This window comes from Amblyomma mixtum, chromosome 9 (assembly GCF_055824585.1).
Source record: "Amblyomma mixtum isolate Tamu chromosome 9, ASM5582458v1, whole genome shotgun sequence".
In the NCBI taxonomy this organism is placed as follows: Eukaryota; Metazoa; Arthropoda; class Arachnida; order Ixodida; family Ixodidae; genus Amblyomma; species Amblyomma mixtum.
The window spans coordinates 57,245,884-57,265,955 of NC_143020.1; the positions used below are offsets into that span (position 1 = coordinate 57,245,884).

General features: G+C 46.7%; 1 long non-coding RNA gene and 1 pseudogene across 1 annotated transcript; both read left to right on the plus strand.

Moving 5' to 3' along the window:
- The window catches only part of LOC149329159 (TNF receptor-associated factor 5-like), a 76,520-nt pseudogene that overhangs the window by 10,321 nt on the left and 46,127 nt on the right, over positions 1-20,072 (plus strand).
- On the plus strand, positions 322-5,009 carry LOC149329160 (uncharacterized). Its single transcript, XR_016285548.1, has 4 exons — positions 322-631; positions 2,040-2,167; positions 4,062-4,284; positions 4,852-5,009. It is a non-coding gene; the product is annotated as an uncharacterized LOC149329160 (long non-coding RNA).

Consider the following 20,072-nt stretch of genomic DNA (forward strand, 5'->3'; position numbering starts at 1 on the left):
GGGGCCGTACACATTTGCTCACAAAGGGAGCATTCACACGTATGTACACGAGGGTAACTAAAGACTATTACAACAAAAAGGAGGCAAACGCATGAAATAAAATGGCATCATCTTGATTGGACCATAGAGTATAAGCATACAGGCTGTTGAAATGCCTCGTGAGACCAGTATTCAACACACCTATTGAGAAACCAATATACAGCATATGTACCTTGCGCCCGCGCCGCGGACTTGCTAACGCCGTTCAAATCGAGCGCGCAGGCTGGCAGGTCACGTGACAAGACGAACACATCCGGGCACCACGCGACCACGTGCGTCGTTCCGGCGTGCTGCCGTTTGTGCTCGCCGCTCGCTCGTTGGGGCATGTTTTGTGTTGTATTTATTTCAAAATCGCTGCTTCAAACTCGTGTTTGGTTTGACTTGTGATCGTAGCTTTTGGCACCGCTGGCAGTACAATTTCCAGCCCTTCGTGTGCTTCGTGAAAAAGCGACCGCGCCGGGAACCCTGCTGGCTTTTCGTCATGACAGCACGTTGGACTTCACAGATGGAAGCTGCTGCGTCTTTTATCTACCGGAACCGCCTTACAAAAGAAGAAAGCGGTTACTGGAAGGCGTCGAGTCTTCGTTTTCAGGTAAGACCTGTAATAATGCGCAGGAATGCGCGCAATTTGCCACCACGCAAATTAACCACCTAGCACTAAGGCGAGAAGAAACGGAAGAGATGAGGCGCTGCCGCCATTGTGCACGGTTATTTCTGCGGTGGCAAAATGCACTCTACATTGAGTCACTATAACTAGCTGGCCTGTCTGTGTTCACAGTGTATCCGTTGCGACGCGAACGCCGTGAAAATAAGCTAAAATCATTGTTCGACGTGGTTGTGCACTGCTGCCTGCACGCATGTTTTTCGTCGCTATACGCTCGCAGCGGTTTGACGATAGTGCACGCAACTTGACCTGTTTAGCGTTGCATTATGTGCTGCGCGTACACGCGTCGATACAATTTCTTGAAGTGGCTTCGTAAGCTTTGAACACACCTATGCGAGACGATTAAACCTGCTGTCGAGCTCTAGGGGTATGCTGTGTTCGCTCTGCATTCGACGCAGCTAACCCATAGCTGCCCGCCTCGGTGGCCCATAGTGCGCGTCATTCGGTCTCTGGCGCTGCATACTGCGCTACGCGAGTACGCGTCAGGGCTCGGCATTTGATATACTCTGCTCGATACGACATCGAGTCGTGTTCGCTGCAGCGGACTGTGCGGCACCAGACCCGCCGCGGTGGCTCAGTGGTTGCGGCGCTCGGCTGCCGGACCCGATAGACGCGGGTTCGATACCGGCCGCGGCGGCCGAATTTTGATGGAGGCGAATTCTAGAGGCCTGTGTACTGTGCGATGTCAGGGCACGTTAAAGACCCCAGGTGGTCGAAATTTCCGGAGCCCTTCACTACGGCGTCCCTTATAGTTCGGGACGTTAAACCCCAATAAACCAAACCAAACGATACGCGCTACTGGCCACTGTGGCGGGCGGTTAATCGCGTTGGAGTCAAAGGCAGACTGAATACGTCGTCCTCCAAGGCTGAACTGTCGGTGCAATCGCCTTGCAGTGGTGTCTTACAAGCTCAAAAAGCCACATCCAGTAACAGGCTGTATGAACGCGTATTCGCGTAAATAGAGGAGTGATGCGGCTTCCCCAATGAGAAAACTGCCTGTTCGATCATTAGTGTAGCCGTAAAGTGCTTTTAGTGGCAGGCGACCGTGAAGAAAAATCATTGTTAGATGTTGAAGAATAACCAGTCCAAAAATAGGCTCGAGCACTTTGCAGCCTTTTCTAACAGCCCTTTCAGATTAATTATTTCTGAAGAACCCTAAACAGTGCAGAGCTTATTGTGGATTCAAGTGTGAGCAAGGTAACTTTTGTCTGTTTAAACTTTGCTTTGTGTTTGTGTGAAACTGGCAGTACGAATTCTTACCCATTAACACAGTCATTGTGGGTACGTCATCTTCCATAGATTGCACAGGTGAAATTCAAATTATGATGTTATGCAGGTGAAGTGCCTGCTGTCCAATGGTGAAGAGGTCTGAAAAGAGCTGTCACTGAAAAGGATGTCTCCGCTGTCCAACTGTGGGGCTGTCTTCCTTGTCTGTGCCCGTTCAACGTGTATTGCAGAACACATGTAAGTACTGAGTTTTCTAAAGTGCGTTTTTCTAGAACTCTGTGTTGAGATCAGTGTGTTGCACCAGTGTGCTTTGAACCAGTGTTGACGGCATATGTTGGCATTTGCCTTTGAAATAGTATATGTGTGTTTCTTCTCAATAAGGCGTCATCCAATACAGCAACTTTGATTCTGGATTTGAAGTGTCGGGCTACAGAGCAGCATTTTAAGGCGATATTACAGCAGGAGGACAGCCTTGTTATCCTTCTACTGTAATACCTGTGTCACATAGCACTCCTCCTAAACAGTTGTAGCCGTAGGATAACTTTCATTCTTCTACTGTAACGCCAGTGTCACATGACACTCCTCAGAGACCCATTGTAAGAGGCTGCGCAAAAGAAACCAGGATGAAAGGGAAGACACGTATACCAAAGGACGAGCGCTGAAGTACCAACTGGTAGTTCAGCACTCGTCCAACTACCAGTTGGTAGTTCAGCGCTCGTCCTGTGGTATATGTGTCTTCCCTTTCATCCTGGTTTCTTTTGCGCTGCCTCTTACAATGATGCTTAACCGACTAGCCCACACAAAGTTATTGATCCTCAGAGACCTTTCCAGCGAAGGCATCTGATTTCACTTGAGGAGCAAAATATGAAAGGCATTAATAGTAATTTAACTGTAAACCTTAAGATTTTTGCCATTTCGGTGAGTATACTTGCTCTAATTCACATATATTTGTCTAGGAGATTGTAGCGACCTGGTTGACTCAGATTTTTGGCTTGCTACCTGATGGCATGGCTAAACAACTCGAAAAGAATAGGATATAAGACATGAATGCATGCTGCACTAACAACTGTTTACATTATCAGTTTTCCACATTATATGGGTTGCACTGTATATACTCAGAAATAGAAAGGAGCCAAGTACAAAGAAAAGCAAACCAAACAACAAAGAGGTAAAATGCGAAATGTTACCCTCTTTTTCTCATGCACTTAGCAGCAATGGTCATAGTGAAAAATAGCATAGCAATAAAGAAGCACTTGGCTTGTAACATGCGCACCTTTTTGGAAATACTAGAGTGTAGTGGTGCTTTTGCCATTCTAAGAAACTGGCTTGTCTGGCATGGCTCTGCATCTTGATGTGACTAATTGCATCATGTTTTGTTATGAAGGCTAGTGCGTTTTAGTGCTGGTTATTGCATTACTATTTCTACTTCCTCTGTCTACTAGTGAGTCGTCAGTGTGTGTTACACTTCCTTCTTTATCACATTTAAATTTTTTAGGTATTGCACATTTCAGTGTTGTGTCAAGGGCATGTGGAAAAGCTGGAATTACAGAATTGCTCTTAGCAAGCCCAGCCTCTTGTGTGATATACAGGCAGTGCTCCTACTGTTGCATACTATTTTTATTTTTGAATATTTGCTATTACACACACTAATCTGTGATTTTCATCAGCATGAAATCATTTTCCTAAATGATTTGTGCAGTTAACGTTATAAAAAGGCAAAGTACACAATTGCCGTTTTCACTTCTTTCTTACATCGGAACCTACTACTATTGCATGACACCATCATTGTGAGGGTGTAAGTTTTGTGTTTATTTTAAACAACTACATGATTTCTGACTTGCATGCTTCAACAGGCATGAAAGCATATTACCATATGACACTATGCAATCAACAAATGCAATTCGATCTTGGCCGCGCCGGTGTAATGTCGATGGAGGCAAAATCTAGAGGCCCGTGTACTCTGCGATGTATGTGCACATTAAAAAACCCGAGGTGGCCAAAATTTCTGGAGCCCTTCACTGCGGTGTTCCTCAAAGCCTGAGTCGCTTTGACGTTAAACCCGCAATTAACGCCTCATTCCTGGCTGTGACTATAGCATAGAAATTTTATTCCTGTGTTCTGTTTCCTGCAGGTGCATTCATTTATTGCTTCGAGATTGAAAAGGCTGTGTACAAACTCTGGACGGAATCCAGAAGGATGCAGTATTTCTGAAGCGGGCCACCACAACTGTGTGGTGAAGAGAAGCAGTGGTACAGTGCAGCTTCATTGGCAGCTGCTCAGGAGAAGGATATTGGAAGGCAAGGAAAAGGCTCTACAGAAGACACTCATGCAAGTGAAAATGGATGCACTCACAGGTGATTACTGGTTTTAGCTGGATTTAGCACAGAAGTATATATTCACTCCGTCAGTGTATTCGAGAATTGCAACTCAGGATTTGTTAGTGGTTTATTAGGAAGCACAAAACAAAGGGTAATAACAAATGTATGGGATGGAAGCTAGTGACCAATTCACTGTAGGTATGTCATGATGTGAAGGTTTGTGTAGAAGAGGTTAATTGATGGGCATAGTTTGTAGCTCATGTGAGGGACAGTATAAATAGCTTAAATGGCGAGGTTCTGAGACCAATGGGGCAGTGCATGAGCAGAAAAACTAGCCAGGAGTTAACAAATTTTCATGAATGCTCAGCTGTCATGCTTTAGAAATAAGGCTGTTGGTATTTGGCAGCCATGTGCTGTGAAGCTCGGTATTTTAAAAGTGTTGAGGCCTAGGAGATCTGATTCAGTGTTGGCATTCATGGGTGCTGTCACATTAGCCATCCTCCTTTAATGCAAATAGCAGCATTTGCTAGTTGTCTTTGCAATGGGATCATTGTAGCAGTGTATATCATAATAAATATATAATTTTTCTCCCTTAATCTTCAGGCACTGTCGCTACACACAAATGGATTCAAGCTGCCATCAAGGCAATGAAAGATATTCGACTTTCTCCGAAAAGATGCACGCTATGACGCGAGGGGCCTCCAGTGCGACTCATTCGCTGCTTTTGTCTACTAATAAAGCTAAGGTTGCTCTTAGGCAAATGTGAGCATTTTTTTTGTTCTTTCAATACATACTTGCTCTTCGTGCTTCTCAAGAACATGAATCATGTAATACTTATTTGCATGCTGCTACGTACATACTACCGTGCTCAAATTTGAGAGACCCCTGTGAGTTCTTGCCGAATTTTACCAAACTGCATGTGGGCGCCGCCTGACGAAGCAATCCTGTTGTCGAGACCGATGCCCATATGCAATATGGCACGTTTCAGCATGCACTTGCATTGGTTTCTTAATTTTGCTCACGATAGTATGTCCAAACATTGAGCATCACTATGAAGACATGTTAGGTAACAAATTTGTTTCTGGATGGTTCACCCTTCCTTTGACATCATCATCCCGGAATGCTACACCAACCGCACCAGGAAACAGTAAACCAAAGCACACCAGAGCTGGTATCAGCCGGCTGAGTCACACCAGATGAGAACACACTATGCCATGTCACAGAACTCATTTCTGAAAATCTGGTCTCGAAACACCAGGAAGGGTAATTCGCCAATTTTCTTTTGTGCGAGTGTATCGCAGTGTTGTGATTTTGAGATCACCACACGCACATAGCAGATGCACTATGTAGCTCGGAACACTGTGGCAAGGTAATAAACAACCAGTAAACTTTCGACTGGATGTATTTAGATCTTTTAATAAACAGTCAGTTAAATGTGAACTGCAGGTCAATTAAATAAAAATGCCAAGTAATAAACTGGCAATTAAATGTGAACTGCAGGTTTATAAACAGTCAGTTAAATATGTATTGCCAGTCAATAAAATCTCTATTTAGATCTATTGAGTTAAATTAATAAACTGCCAATTGGAATACGGTGGCCAATTTTAAATTGAAACTCAACACAAAAAAGTCTATAAACTGTCAATTAAACCACAAAAGAGTTCATAATAAACTGGCAATTAAATGTTAACTTAATATGAATTCAGTGTTAATTGACATGCAATTAAATGTGAACTGCAGGTATATAAACAGTCAGTTAAATATGTATTGCTAGTCAATAAAATCTCAATTTGGATCTATCGAGTTAAGTTAATAAACAGTCAATTGGAATACGGTGGCCAATTTTAAATTGAAACTCGACAAAAAAAGTCTATAAGCTCTCAATTAAACCACAATACAATTTATTGCCGAGAGTCAATAAGTATTTAATTAAAACTGGGTAGAAATTTTTGTAAGGGTTCACCGCCGCTGGTCGCCGCGAGGCTCGGGAGCAGCAGTTTTTGAAAATGTATTATAAATTATCTACTCGCTTTTGATGTATTGTACGCGGCATGAATGTTCAGTGGCCTATGCTCTACGTAATGCAAGTATTTTTTTGCCAACCTCAGACACCCCTTTCTGGGACCCTTTAAGGCGGCGGTACCACGCTAGCGGCGGTCAGCAGCCGTTTTTCGTCATGTTTGTGTGAGCGGTGTGGCTCATCCGTTTGCGCTAGAAAAATGATATTGAGCGCATTGTAAAGATAATTGTATCTTCTTTGCGATGGTATGTGTCGCTAAAAGCTATTCACGTTAGTGTAATAGCAGTGAGCAAAAGAGCGAGGGGCATAAAACGATATTTTTGCTCGACTTGCCTGCGTTTGCTTTGCTGGTTACGAAAACTACTGCTCCGAAAAGAAAACTGCTTCTGCAGCTTTTAGATGAAGTGTGACTCGAGAACCTCACAGGCAAGTTATTGAGTTATATTGGGTAGTTATGTAGAACTGGTGCCATAAATAAGTGTGAAATTTAAAAGAATGACGCATTAATAACTCCTAGTCCAATTCATAAATCACAAACATATTTAGCAGGATTGTAGATAGTACCCATGTTGTTAATTCTTGAAAATTTCATTGAGCTACATGTCATAATTTTTTAGTTTTCATTGTTCAAAGTTGGTCGTAACCTAGAAACTGCGCTTTTTTTATCTGAGTTGTAGAAGCGAGTAAACGTCGTATAGGGAACAAATTCGGCACACGAAATATTCATGAAATATTCCAAATCCTCTCAAGTCGGCATTTCGCTATGACAAACAGAACGGTAGTACTGCGCCATTCAATTGCGCCATTTTTTGTGCGCCGTAACCTCCGCAAAATACATCCAGCGAGAAAGATCGCTGCTATATTCCAGGCTTTTTTGACAGGAACTGAAGTCGCTGGTCTTAATACTACCAGTGATGTAAATTTGGGTATGATAAACGACTCATGTTAGCTCGCACTCGCCCGCTTTGTTGGTCGACGGGGCTGCTGCATTTGAATCTCGCGGGTGTTTTGACTCAACAATGAGTTCCGCCGGTCAACGACAGTGGCGCTGTCAAACATTTTGAAGCAAGGCGGTCGTTTCTTCGGCTGCTCAGCAGGCTGTCATCGGCGTATCGTGCTGTTTTGCTTGTTGGTGTTTTTTTTACTGTGCTTTTGTATTTATGTGCAGCGCCGTTTTTTATCACGTTATCTTGCCAGCTTTTTTGTGTGTAAAAGTGTCAAATGGGGAATCGGCGGCGATACCTTCAGCGCAAAAGGTCGACGATGACAAAGCTTCGTACGCGCATGGCTGATGTCAGGGCCAAACGCAGGTGAGTCATTCGGACCGCAATTTTGTTATTAGTATGTGCATTGAAGTCCCAACTGTACCTGTGTCGCGTGCGTGAGCTACCTCGTAGTGTGTGTTATCGAGTGCGGTTTTTCATGAACGCGTGTGCAAGATTACGAGTGTCACGGCACTGTGACATTTCGTAAGGCGAGAGCAGAAATCTGCTGCATAATTCTTTGTTCCTTAGCTGGGGTCCTGTAGAAGTGGCTCTAAATTGGAGAGTTGAGGGGCTTGTGTTTAGAAATAGGCGATGAGTTTTAAAAGTCACAGAGGGCATTGAGGGATATTTTATGTACCTATATGACGACTCTCGTCCTGAGCATGCGCACGTCGCGGGTTGGATCCCAGATGTGGCAGATGGAATTTTTTTCTTCACTCCGCTCTGAAGTAAGTCTATAAACTGTTGACATTTCTAAAAAATATACTACAGCTTATACAGGGCGATAAAATCACCTGCTGATTCTGTATTGCGCAAAACATTTCGCGTTTGCGTTTTGCATTCCTCCTGAGCTCGTTAGGAGCTCGCTGTGCGTGGAAGCGGCAGTTTACGTTGTGGGGGGATGGACACCTTTCTATGCGAGTGGCATTTGGCAGCACGGGGAGCCTAATTTGACAGGGAGCCTAATTTTTATACGCACCACATCTAGCGCTGGAAAAAATGCTGGTACTGTATTTTCAAAATGGCATGCAATATGTCTGCACTCCCTAAAGACTTGCCGCTGCAGACCATCAGACCTCGCCTAGTCGTTTGCTCTTTTGCAACAATATAGTTTTTCTTTACGCCCTCCTGTTATGGCCTCGTAGGTGAGTATATGTTAGGTAAAATCATTATAGAGGGTATTTTTGCTATAAACTTATCACTTGTTTCATACAAATGCTTGAAAGCTACACAACCGTCTTTGAGTTGGGTGTTTTCCTTAGCTGAAAAGGCGCTGAAGCACATTTGTGGATGAATGCACTCTAAATATGTTTCTAATTGACTTTCAAATATAACCGTTGAGATCGCTGCTATATGAAACATGAAACAGTGTGTTTTCATTTTTTTCCGCTTTATATTTTCAAAAATGTGGGGCTTTTATATGTGCGTTGCAACGGCACTGTTGAGTTGTTTCTTTTTCCCAAGTATAGCTTAGTTGGACATGTTGTACTTCTTATGCCTGCCCATTACTTTCCTTTCTTCTGTTCTATAGCTGCGTCTTTTCTTTTGCTATTAGCCCGCTTGTGGCGTTCACTTTCCTTGGAAGCACAGTATCAATATAAACTTTCAAGGGATATTCAACCTCACAGCTCACATTTTTCTGCTTGTGTGTAATGGATACAGCCTTCTGCTGGTAAGCTTTTTCTTCGTGAACTGCTGGTGACATCAAAACAAGCAGTGTATCATTGTTCCAGCAGCTTTGTATCACCCTGTATGGCGTAAGCAGAATATGTTTCTATCGTGCTCAGCAGGCTTTTATCCTAACATATCTGCTCTCATTGTTACAGTGGCAGCAAATTACTTAGATGTATGTAAGGACTTTTCAGTCCACTTGCTATGTTTAGGCACATATTTTCTTTCCTTTTGCATTACTGCCCTCACATTTTTGTATGACGGGAGGTAAGCATATGTCTTTGTGTGTTACTGAAACACTAAGTCAATGGAAAGTAACTGCAATGGTTGAGCAGTAAAGAACAAGCTAATACCCACTTTTGAGCACTGACATTTCCTGTCACTTCCTGGAAATAGACTCACATATGACATTGGTATGGACTTGTTTGCTTGCAGGCAGCCACCATGATGTGTGGGGGAGTTGTGCAAGGCATCTGAACGTGCTTAGCAGATGTTGCAATAAAATGCTCCTGTTTTTATAAGGGACATGCGTTTGTCTTTTGAAAATGCACATCAATGGAAGTGAATGAAGCCTTCTGCTTCTGCCTCTACCACTGGCGAAGTGCATGTGTGGACAGTGCGATTTCACTAGCATTGTAGTGAATGCAAAGCATGCCCCCAAAATTATATGTCAATCACACAGTGCAAGAAAAAAGAATGCACGGATAACATTCTTGAAAGGTATATGGGAGCGTAGCTGGTGATATGCATGCGCACAATGCAGCAAAAACAATGCCAGCATCTCTTGCCATTGTTTGCACTGCATAAAATACCAGTACTTTTCCTCAGCGGTGTGCAAACCACGGATACCGAAATCGCTAGAAATGCAATCACTTGTCAGTCTCGGCTACAGGGTATTATGATTCAAAACTAGCTCTTGTAAATGGCGCGGTTTCCGGAAGAGCTGCTCCGCAATAGTACAGCGACATTTGCTGCGCATGGCGCTGCACGAATGCGCGTGTAGTGTCTAGATAGGAGTAGGTGAGTTGCATAAATATGGAAGTCTGCTATGGTGGGCTTGCTGCTCGCACCGCTGGCACTTCCTCTATGTGCACGTGCCAATCTGCTCGCGGGTGCTCAAAAGGGGTGGTGTCCCTCATTGTTAGTCATGGCTGGAATTTTCAAGAATGGAGAAAATTGTGCTGCGGGCGTGCGGGGCAGCTTGGTGCATGCGAGTGAGAGGGGGAGCTTGCGGAGCGGGCGAGCATAGTGTCTGTGGTGTGTGTGTGTGTGAGAGAGAGAGAGAGAGAGCGTGCTCGCCCTCTCCCGAAGTGCGCGCCTCACGTGTCAGGTCACCTGCAACGCGAGGCTGCTGAAACCTTTCACGGTCCTCCCCACTGGCTGTATCGCCTCGCGTAATGGAAATACAAGAAGGTGGGAAGGTATTCCCTCTTTCCCTCTCTCTCTACCCTTTGTTTTCCCCTTCACTGTCATCTCGCTTTCCATTTCCATCCCCCAGCCCCAGCTCAGGTGCTTCTAGACATGATAGCAGATGCCGGGGCTGGCAAGAATCCTTTTACCTTCTTTTGCATTTGCAATAAAAGCCATTTACTACTACTACTCAGGATAGTTCCGTGAACACGAGGGGCTGAGAGCTTCCGGTGAAATTTCTTGGAAACCGGTATGAAGTCCTTTGGCTGCGTGGTCTGTGGATGACATTGGTGAAAACATTTCGTCTAAGAGCTATTTTTCGGCAGATTTCGAAGCCCTCTCACCAACACCATCAAGGACTTCAGGATAATTCAGCAAGGTTATGTGGGAAGCAGGTTTTACATCGCAAATTGTTTTTCGACCTGGTTTACAAAGCGGGGAACATAAAATGACGTTAGTGTCGATCCGTATTCACAAATTAGAAGAAAGACCATAAATATTTTCAAAATTGTGCTCGTCTAGCTGATAAACATTTACGACCAGATTTTCATTAGCGTGGTTATGAAAACCTAATTGGAAGGGGCCGGAACTCTACATTTTACCAGATCTGACGAACGCTTCAGCCTCTTGCTCAGGACGGTTCCTCATGCTTGTTTACAAAAAAGCATACAGCAGCAGCATGCTTGCATTGTCTTCGCATTCCGGCCTTGAAATAGCATTTGCCACAGCGGTTGCTTTTGCGTGCATGGTCATGAAACGTGAAAAAAATCTGCCATCATTTACACACACATCTATTTTCCTCAATATTTCATGAAATTCTAAGATATTACGGGAGTAGGCATTGCTCTGGCTGAATGTAACTTCTAAGTCAAAATGTTTGCTTTCACATGAATGAGCACATATAGCTATGGCTCTGCAAATAAAGTGTTTCCGCATGCGTGGTGCCGCCGCGGTGGTTCAGTGGCTATGGTGCTCGGCTACTGACCCGAAAGACGTGGGTTCGATCCCGGCCGCGGCGGCTGGAATTTCTTTGGAGGAGAAATTCTAGAGGCCCGTGTACTGTGCGATGTCAGTGCACGTTAAAGAACCCCAGGTGGTCGAAATTTCCGGAGCCCTCCACTACGGCGTCTCTCATAGCCTTAGTCGCTTTGGGACATTAAACCCCATAAACCAAACCAAACCAGCATGCGTGGTAATCTCTTCAGCTTCGCATATCTGTTTAGAGGCACTTCATTTTATGCTCGCATAAAGATTGTGTTTATTATTATTAGCGCAAAACGTAACAAAACCCCATTGTATTGGCCTCGAATTTCAAGTTGATTCACTTAGGACACACACTTCCCCATTGAGGTAACAGCGTTTCATTGACAATCTGCTCCACTGAGTGCACGTGATCAATTAGCAATTTTCGCTCCTTCAAGTTGGCAGAAAAAAAAATGTTTTCACTATTTTCTGGGATACACATCTTAGGCTCTGCATTTTTCTCACCTGAAAAAGAAAAAAAAACGCGACTGCGCATACAGATTTGCAGGCAGGCCAACACGTGCAAAGAAAACTGACTTCCTTCAAGACACACGTCATCAACGCACGTGTTTCTGGTCCGATGGGCAAAACATGCGCCGTACCGAGAAGGCTCACACTGGGAGAAGAAAGGCTGCCAGGCGTTTCGAATCAGGGAACAAAGCTGGTGGGGGAATGCTCGGCACCTGAAAAACCGGTTCAGAACCGAAAGTCGCCGATTTTGCCCATCGGGACACACCTTTTTGACGTCACACTGTTTACATCAGGGAGAGGTCTATTATGAGGCACCGGCCGGATTCACTGGCGCCTGGAGCGCGCTCCTGCCACCCGCCCTAAGTCATTCAGCGCAAGCGTTTCCCCTTCTATCCTGTGAGGGCAGGCGAGGCGTCTCGAATCGGGGTAGAAAGGCGGCGAAGGAGCCCTCGGGACCAACAACACCTGCTCAGAACCAAAAGTTGTCAGTTCTGCCAACCGGGCCACAACTTTTTGACGTCACGCTGCTTACAATAGGGAGGGGGTTTCACAGTTCTGCGAAGCTGATGTTTTGCAAAGGCGATTGACATGCGGCCGTTCCAATCCAAGGTTCTTCTGCAGCCAAGGCCAGGCTAGAAAGAGGACAGACCTGTGTGCCTCTGCTGAGGGGAGTGGGTACAAGTTGTCAGGGCGCACCCGCCCTGGGCGCAGTGGGGTTTGTAATAAAAATCTTTAGCGCGGCACCCAACCCTTGCTCTCACCGTCCTGGTGAAGCGTTGCGTTGCGCGTTTCTTTCCAGGAACGACGCTTGCTCCGTCAACAACTGCGGGGGGTTGACGCGGAGCACGGTACAGTGGAGCACGGCTGCTGAGACTACACACTCGCTTTGCCGGACCAAGTGTAGTGTCACGGCCGCTCAATGGAAGCCTCCATTGAGCGGCCGTGGTAGTGTGTTCGCCAAACTCACTGCTGGGCAAATGCGTTTTGGTACGAGGCTTTTGTCGCAAGCTTTCTGGCACGGGGTTTTTGACACACGAGGTTTATGTAGTACGGGACATACACTGCAAGGGCGTTTGTCACGCAGGGCTAACAAGGCAGAGCTTTGGAAACGGGTGTTCTCCACTCGAATCAATCATGCTGTATCGTGCACATCGTACAAAAAATGAGGGTGCCAACAGGGGTGCCCTAACAGTGCTCATTTCTTCAGAAGGCATTATCTGGAGGGTACTGACAAACTATGCCCCTCGTGTGCCTCTGGAGTGGATGCCATTATCAAATTTTCTGGGCAAGTGGCTTATCACGCTTTTGTCACCTGAATAACCTTTATAACAACTATACAGTCAGGTGTGGCTGAAGAAGCAGGTTCGACATCCGTGCGCGTGGTTGGTAGATGATATTTTTTCAAAATGTTGATATGATCTGTTTAGACTTATGCCTTCGTTCCACTGTTGTTTCTTTTGGAACAGACATGTTTCTTCAGAAAAATAGTTGTCGCTACGGATATCGAGTATGCTGTTGTGCCGGGCCAAGATGGCTCGCACTTGACATCAGAGACTCCGGCGTACCGCGTGTCGCTGCCAAGGCGCGCGGGTTAGCGCATCAGGTGACTGCAACACTTCGCGAAAAAGCCAAAAAAGAAAACCGTACTGCCAGTTGGCGTATTTATTTCTCGCTTCCTGGGTATTTTTTCGCGCAGTTTTTTGAACACGACCGACGAAATAAGTGTTACTGCAAAATTTGCAGTTGGACCCTTGAGGCCTCTTACTCAAGCGCTTTTTTGAACGTACTATCACGATCAAAAGAAATGCGGTCAGGGTGCAGGTCGAGCTCAGTATTCGAAAGAGCAACTTTTGAGAAGGAAAACCGAGACTCCTCTACTCTCTTCCTCGATTTTTTTTTCACATTCCCTCAAAATGCGGACTGAACTCGACTTCTGTCGGGCTTATGTATCCACGGGACGAATGCCCTGTGTTGGCTGACGCTCTGACAACCGGTGCCGTTGCGCAGTTTCCACAGCTATTCTAAAAGATTTTTTTTTTTTTCAGCGAGAGAGCTACCGGGCGCTCCGTGTTAGAAGGAGCACAGGGAACGCTGTGAGTAGCGAGACAGGAGGCGGCCAGAGATGATTATCCTAGGGCGAAGACACGATCTTGCACCCCTGCCTCGCGCTATGGCTCATCGGTTGAGAAGCGCTGTCTTGAAACGCCGCCATATATTTCGCATCGGCTCCTGGACAATGCAGACCACTGGGAGGCCAGATCTGCGAATTTCCGCTACCTATCGCCGAAATTCACTAATTGTGCAAGGATCGATTCGCCCTAGACCTCAGGGTGAGCACAAAATGTTTTCTTATGCTAGAGCAAACACGAAACAGAGCAAACGAAACAGAGCAGCAGAAGCGATTTCAGTTGAAAAGTGACGTGAAAGCAAAAGTCCACTGATTTTGCGGACATCAGCTAGAGGACTACCACGGTGCGTATAGTTTTGACTTCCCGCATTCCCCGGAATGGAGAAAAAATGAGCCTTTTACTATACAAATTTACTGCACAAACAGTGCCAGTACAAAAAGATGGGAGGGGGGGGGGGGTAGTGCAATATCCACATTCGATCGCTTATTTTCTAGACAGATGCTGCCGCACGCTGACATCCGTGTTCACAAGACAGCAGGGAATTAGAACTGTTGGAATATCACAATTTCGTGCTGATCACTAACGATATCACAAAAGCAGGAACGTTGCCTCGTGTGGCTACAAAATGCAGTTAATGAATGGATGGAAATGCTATGCTAAGGCCACAGTAGGGAGAAACTCGACGCGATTGTAATGAGTACTTATTAGCTCTTTCCAGCTATGTCCCGCAGTGTCCAGTCGAAGTTTCACAGCCAGTGTTTCCTTTTCGTTTTTCGAACCTTGGTGGTGGTAGCAGTTTATTTGACAATAAAAAGTGAACGAAAAGAATGTTGCCGGCTGCGGCCGTAAGCGCTTTCGGGATTTTTGTTATCATGCATGGATGCGCGGACGGAAAAAAAGAAAATCAGCATTACTTGCAACGTATCTTTACGTCACAGACTACCTCTCCCAAGCTATTATCGGGAACGGGTGGGAGATGAAGGGGGCTAACACACTGTGATATTGCTTTCTTTTCCTCTCCGCAGCTACTAACCCAACAACATTAGTACTTGAACGCAATATGTTTGTACCATTCTGATATGCCTTATTCTGCCCAATTTCTCTTATTTACTGTTACCATATCGGCTTTCTCTTAGAATTCTACATAGCACTGGCAGTGTGTGAGTAAACAATAAAAACACTCGCCATGCATCGAAATCTCGGGTTGATGTTTCACTGCAGGTGTTTTTCCTGGAATTGCGAAATAAACGTCTGCATGGCGAACGGTAATCAATAGCACACAAGCTACGCACCACACGCCTTTGACAGCAGAAAAGGCTGTGACAACACACATGGAAACCGCCCTTTGAAACCAAGAGGTCATCTACTATTCCGCTGCATCCATTTCGACATCATCCATATTGTTTTACGAAGGCCATAGCCCATAGATGTCTTGTGGCCCTTTGTTATGGATTCCAGTGGAACCTACGAAGCTTTATTTTGTAATATTGCTTGCCGTGGCTGCCGCTGCTAGTCATCAAATTATTGTTCAGGGTCGTGAGAAAAGAATAACTATAAAACAATGTGTACATCTCTGGAAAAAAGGGAAACAAAATATAATTTCTGTAAATGTCAAAGATATGGAGACTTTCCACATTCGAAATAGTGCCTCCTAAAAAAGAATCGCCAGGCACCATGGCAGGGCCGCCAAGGGGTGCGTAGGGGCGAAAGAAGCAGTACGGGTGTGCCAAACACGTTCGAGCGCGGTCGTCATTGTTGTGGCGTTTATCCCCCCTCCGTGACTAACCGCCTCCTTCTGCCACAACGCGAGGGAGAGGAGGTCAAGGTAGCGCAGAGAGGACCAGACCGTCTCGGAGGAGCGCTTTTTCGCTTTCACGGACAAGTGGAGCCGCCCTGGTGGTTGAACTAACGTCTTGTCCAAGATGGCCGCCGTGGTACCCCCACCTTAAAAGGCCAAGCTGCGCTCGCCCGTAGTCACACCGTGAAGAAGGGGCCGAGCCGGTCCCGAAACCTCGTGTTTTTTTCTGTATTTTACTTGGTTGGCGTCACTTACCTTCTCCTCACATTAAATTCCCCCACCAGGCAGACTTCTGTCCAATGTTTTTTTTTTTTTTGAGTCTGCACATTAATGCACGCTCCGCACCCGGAGAGCATGATAACATATTTTATCTCCTAAGTCAGTTTTCTTTTTCACATAACAGAATAATGTTGAGCGAGACATGGTATTATGATGTGGGCGACATACTTCATTTTGACAATTATAAGAATTTTGTAATGAATCGTAGTAACCGCAAAGGGGGTGGTGTTGCAATATATGTTGAATCTACTCGGGATTACGCCTGTCATTTAGTATGCAAACCTTGCTCTTGCATAGCATGGCCTGTCATTTTGTATGCATACTGGCTTGAATTTAATTACAAATTTTCGAGCGATAAACTTTTAACACCGGTGTGCTACAACTCTGTCAAATGGCACAGTTTTTTAATGTGGCCACCGCTAAGCCTTCAAAACAAGTAGGCGGGCTAAATTTAGTGACTAAAGGTTGGCTGATTTATTACAATTAAGTGTTAGGTTACGACGATCAATATGCACTCAGTCTATGATGGCCTGGTCGCGTAATCGATGTGCTTTTAAACGTCTTGTGTGCAGGGTTCATAGTGTTTAAAAAGTGCTGAAAGCATAATCTCGAACACAGCGTATATTGTTTTTCTTCGCATATTTCTTATACGCAGGTGAAGTGCTGGAATGCGGCATATGGTTGCCAGACTGTGGTGACTACAAAGGAGATAATCCGCCATTTCGATGAGGAAAGTAGACACCACAAAGTTTTCTGCCCCATGTGCTCGGCTTCTGTCCTCTGCACCGACGTGTGCGCCCATCTGCAGTCGGACTGCGCCTTGTCGCCTTCTCCTTCAGAATGCGGCAGCCAGACCAGCTTCAGACACGACTCTATGCCCGTGCGATCGTCTAGCCGAGTCTTTGAAGAACAGGCTTGTGTGGAGCAGCTGGCCAGGAACCTTGCGACACAGAGCGACGCACTCGAGAAGCTCTCTGACACTGTGGACACCTTCAGTCAGGTTCTCGAACGACTACTCGAAGTAACAATCAAGCAAGACCATAACAGAATGGCAGAGAAGGACACAAGAGCTACCACGCCTTATGAGGAAAACACGTAAAATCGTACCGCACAGAGCGACGCAGTTGGCAACCTCTCGAGCAATGCAGAGACATCCGACATTGCACCCAAATATGAACGAGCGAGCGTCGAGAAAGGAAGAAATGGGTCTTTATCCGCTGCCGTCGAGAGACCAGAATCCGGAACGCAAGCAAATAGCCACACTTCGAAGCCCATCTTCCCAGTGGTCCGAGCCGAACAACCACGAATAGCTTCGTTGAGTCGTCTGTAACGGGGGTCGAATCACTGATAGATAAATACCTGGATAACGGTTATGCTGAGGTTAGGTGCGAGGAGGTACGGCTCCTAGGCTGCTCCGTGTCACCTGTAGCTGTGCTCGCAAGTATCAACCAAACCTGTCTGCTTGAAGTGACTGTGCGGATGCGGTGGAATGATAACCATTGCCTGCCTCCAGCCGTAGGAGCACTTGGGCTGAGTCTCATACATCCATCGGGATTGGAAAAAAGATATGACGGGAGCAAAATATTTATGTCAGTTTCAAGAAGGGATGACGAATTGCGGACCATAGGAGTCTTTTTTCGTTTTCCATCGCTGAGGCTAAGGCAACTCAGAAATGAAGGCTATGTGTGCGAGGACATAATTCGGATGAAACTAAGGTGGCTAATCTGAGTCTAATCCGCTCCAAGCGAGAATTCGGGACTAATCATTTCTCCCAGAAAGCCTCTGGAAGTCCCTGCAGTTTGTTCATGCTTCTAAGCATGGATCGAGAATTGTTCAAAGCGTCTCGACGGTTTCATGCATAAACTTAAATCTCTACTAATGCTTCTGTTTTGCGGATAGCAGTGATGTTCCATTTCATAACCAAAACTTTCCCAAATTAGGCCCGAAAATCGACATTTTTAGCCCTTTCTCCTTTCAGCAGTGTAGCAACGTGACCCAGTCGGTTGGAACGAGAAAATTTCCCGAGAACATGTGAAGATTCCTTTTTAGGCATATTTTACTCCCGCAGTTCCCTGAAAAACAGGAAATTCTTCATGTGGAACATCACCGCTGTGTGTGTGACTTTTTTTCTGCTTTATGCGTATCATTTAATTGATATGCATACGCATTGAATTGATGTTATGGTAATAAAAGAAGAAAAAAATTGCAACAGCACATTGTTTTTCATCACTCTTTCCTCAAAGATGGAAGCTACATTGCATTTATAATTTTTTATCAGTGTTTATATAAATCACTGTTAAACATTAAGTTATTCGTATCGCCCTCCCGCTTCTCCACGATGCAAACGCGGGATGTTGCCAAATTCGCAGTTATAGTCTCCTGGGTCGCATCCTCCGAAAAGCAGACAACCTTCGCTCCCAGAATTGGCAAGAGGCTCCCGTGGTATCGCTTGTGCTTATTTAATTATTTATTTGAAATCCTTAGAGGCCCATTGGGCATTGCGTAAATAGTGCGTAAAAATATTATACTCAGCATTCGTAACCAAAGGAAACAGAAGGGAAACACACAGTCATGATAAACAACATATTGCCACGCGCCTAACGCGCCGCGCGGCCTCCGCGCTGAATCGAAGACGACGACGAAGCGGCGGTGGACTCTCGCGGCGCGCTTGTTCTGTTTGGTGTCGTGGAAGCTGGCTCTAGAATTAAAAGAAGGCTCCCGCTCCCAGTCTTGGGTTCTTGCCGACGCCTACCTTCGCGGCTCCTCTGGTCGTGACACTGGTGGAGGTCGCGGAGTTTCTGGCCGACGCCGTGCACATGGAGAAATTGCTGCAGCAGAGATCCCATCAGTACGACCGGCAACTGCGTCAAACTTCGACTCTATCAACGTTGGACCGGTTCGACCATGAACCCAGGCCGAATCCGGACTCCCTTCGCGAACTAATCCGTTCCGTGGTCCGCGAGGAGCTGCAGCACCTTCAAGCCACCTTTGCCCCTCGCGTCGATTCCGTCGCCAGCGTCATCCGCGAGGAAGTCCGGCAGGCACTCAGGGCACAAGACGCTGCAGCTGTGCCGGCGCCGCAACCTACCCCATACGATCCCGCGCCGTACCCGACTCCTTTCCAGCCAGTCACGTACGCGGACGTCGTGCGCCGCGCGGCCCCACCTCCTGGGCCTTCGCCTTACACCGCACCATTGGTCGCGGTGCACTCTGCCCAGCCGACTCCTTACTGGGCGGATCGGCGCCAGGCACCGCGGAAGACTGACCTCTGGCGGACTCCGGATCAGCGCCCGCTCTGCTACCACTGTGGTGAGGCCGGCCATCTCTACCGGCGGTGCCCCTATCGCGAAATGGGACTACGCGGTTTTTCCATCGACAGCCCCCGTCCACGCCCTGGCGAGCGCCCTCAAGACATCGCTGAGTATGTCACCCGCCAGCGTAGTTCACCGTCTCCTCCGCGCCGCGAGTCGCGATCGCCCTCTCCACGCCGGTCTTCGCCCTCTGGGTCCCATTTCGCCCCAGGACAACGTGGTTCCTCGAGCCCTCGTCGGGAAAACTAGCTCCGGCGGCCTTTGGAGGCGAGGCCGCCGAACGCCGTTCCGACGCAAAGCTTCCACCGCCGCAGCAACTGAATCGCCCCGACGTCGCACGCCGCATCGCTGCACAGTTTTCCCCGACGCGCCTTTCGTATCGCCGCGATGCCGCAACCCCGATCGCCGACCCGCTTCCGCCGCCGCACCGACCCAATCGCCCCGACGCCGAACGCCGCATCACCGAAGAGTTTCCCCCAACGCACCGCTTGAATCGCCCCGACAGCGCAACCCCAGTCGCCGACCAGGTTCCGCCGCCGCACCGACTGAGTCCTCCACAACAGCCATCGACGGGCCGTGCTGAAGGCAGGGTCTCCTTGGATATCCCTGTTCTCGTCGACACAAAGGAGGTCAGTGCGTTGGTCGATACGGGCGCAGATTACTCTATCCTTAGCGGACGGCTTGCGACGGCCCTGAAAAAAGTGACGACACCCTGGGACGGCCCCG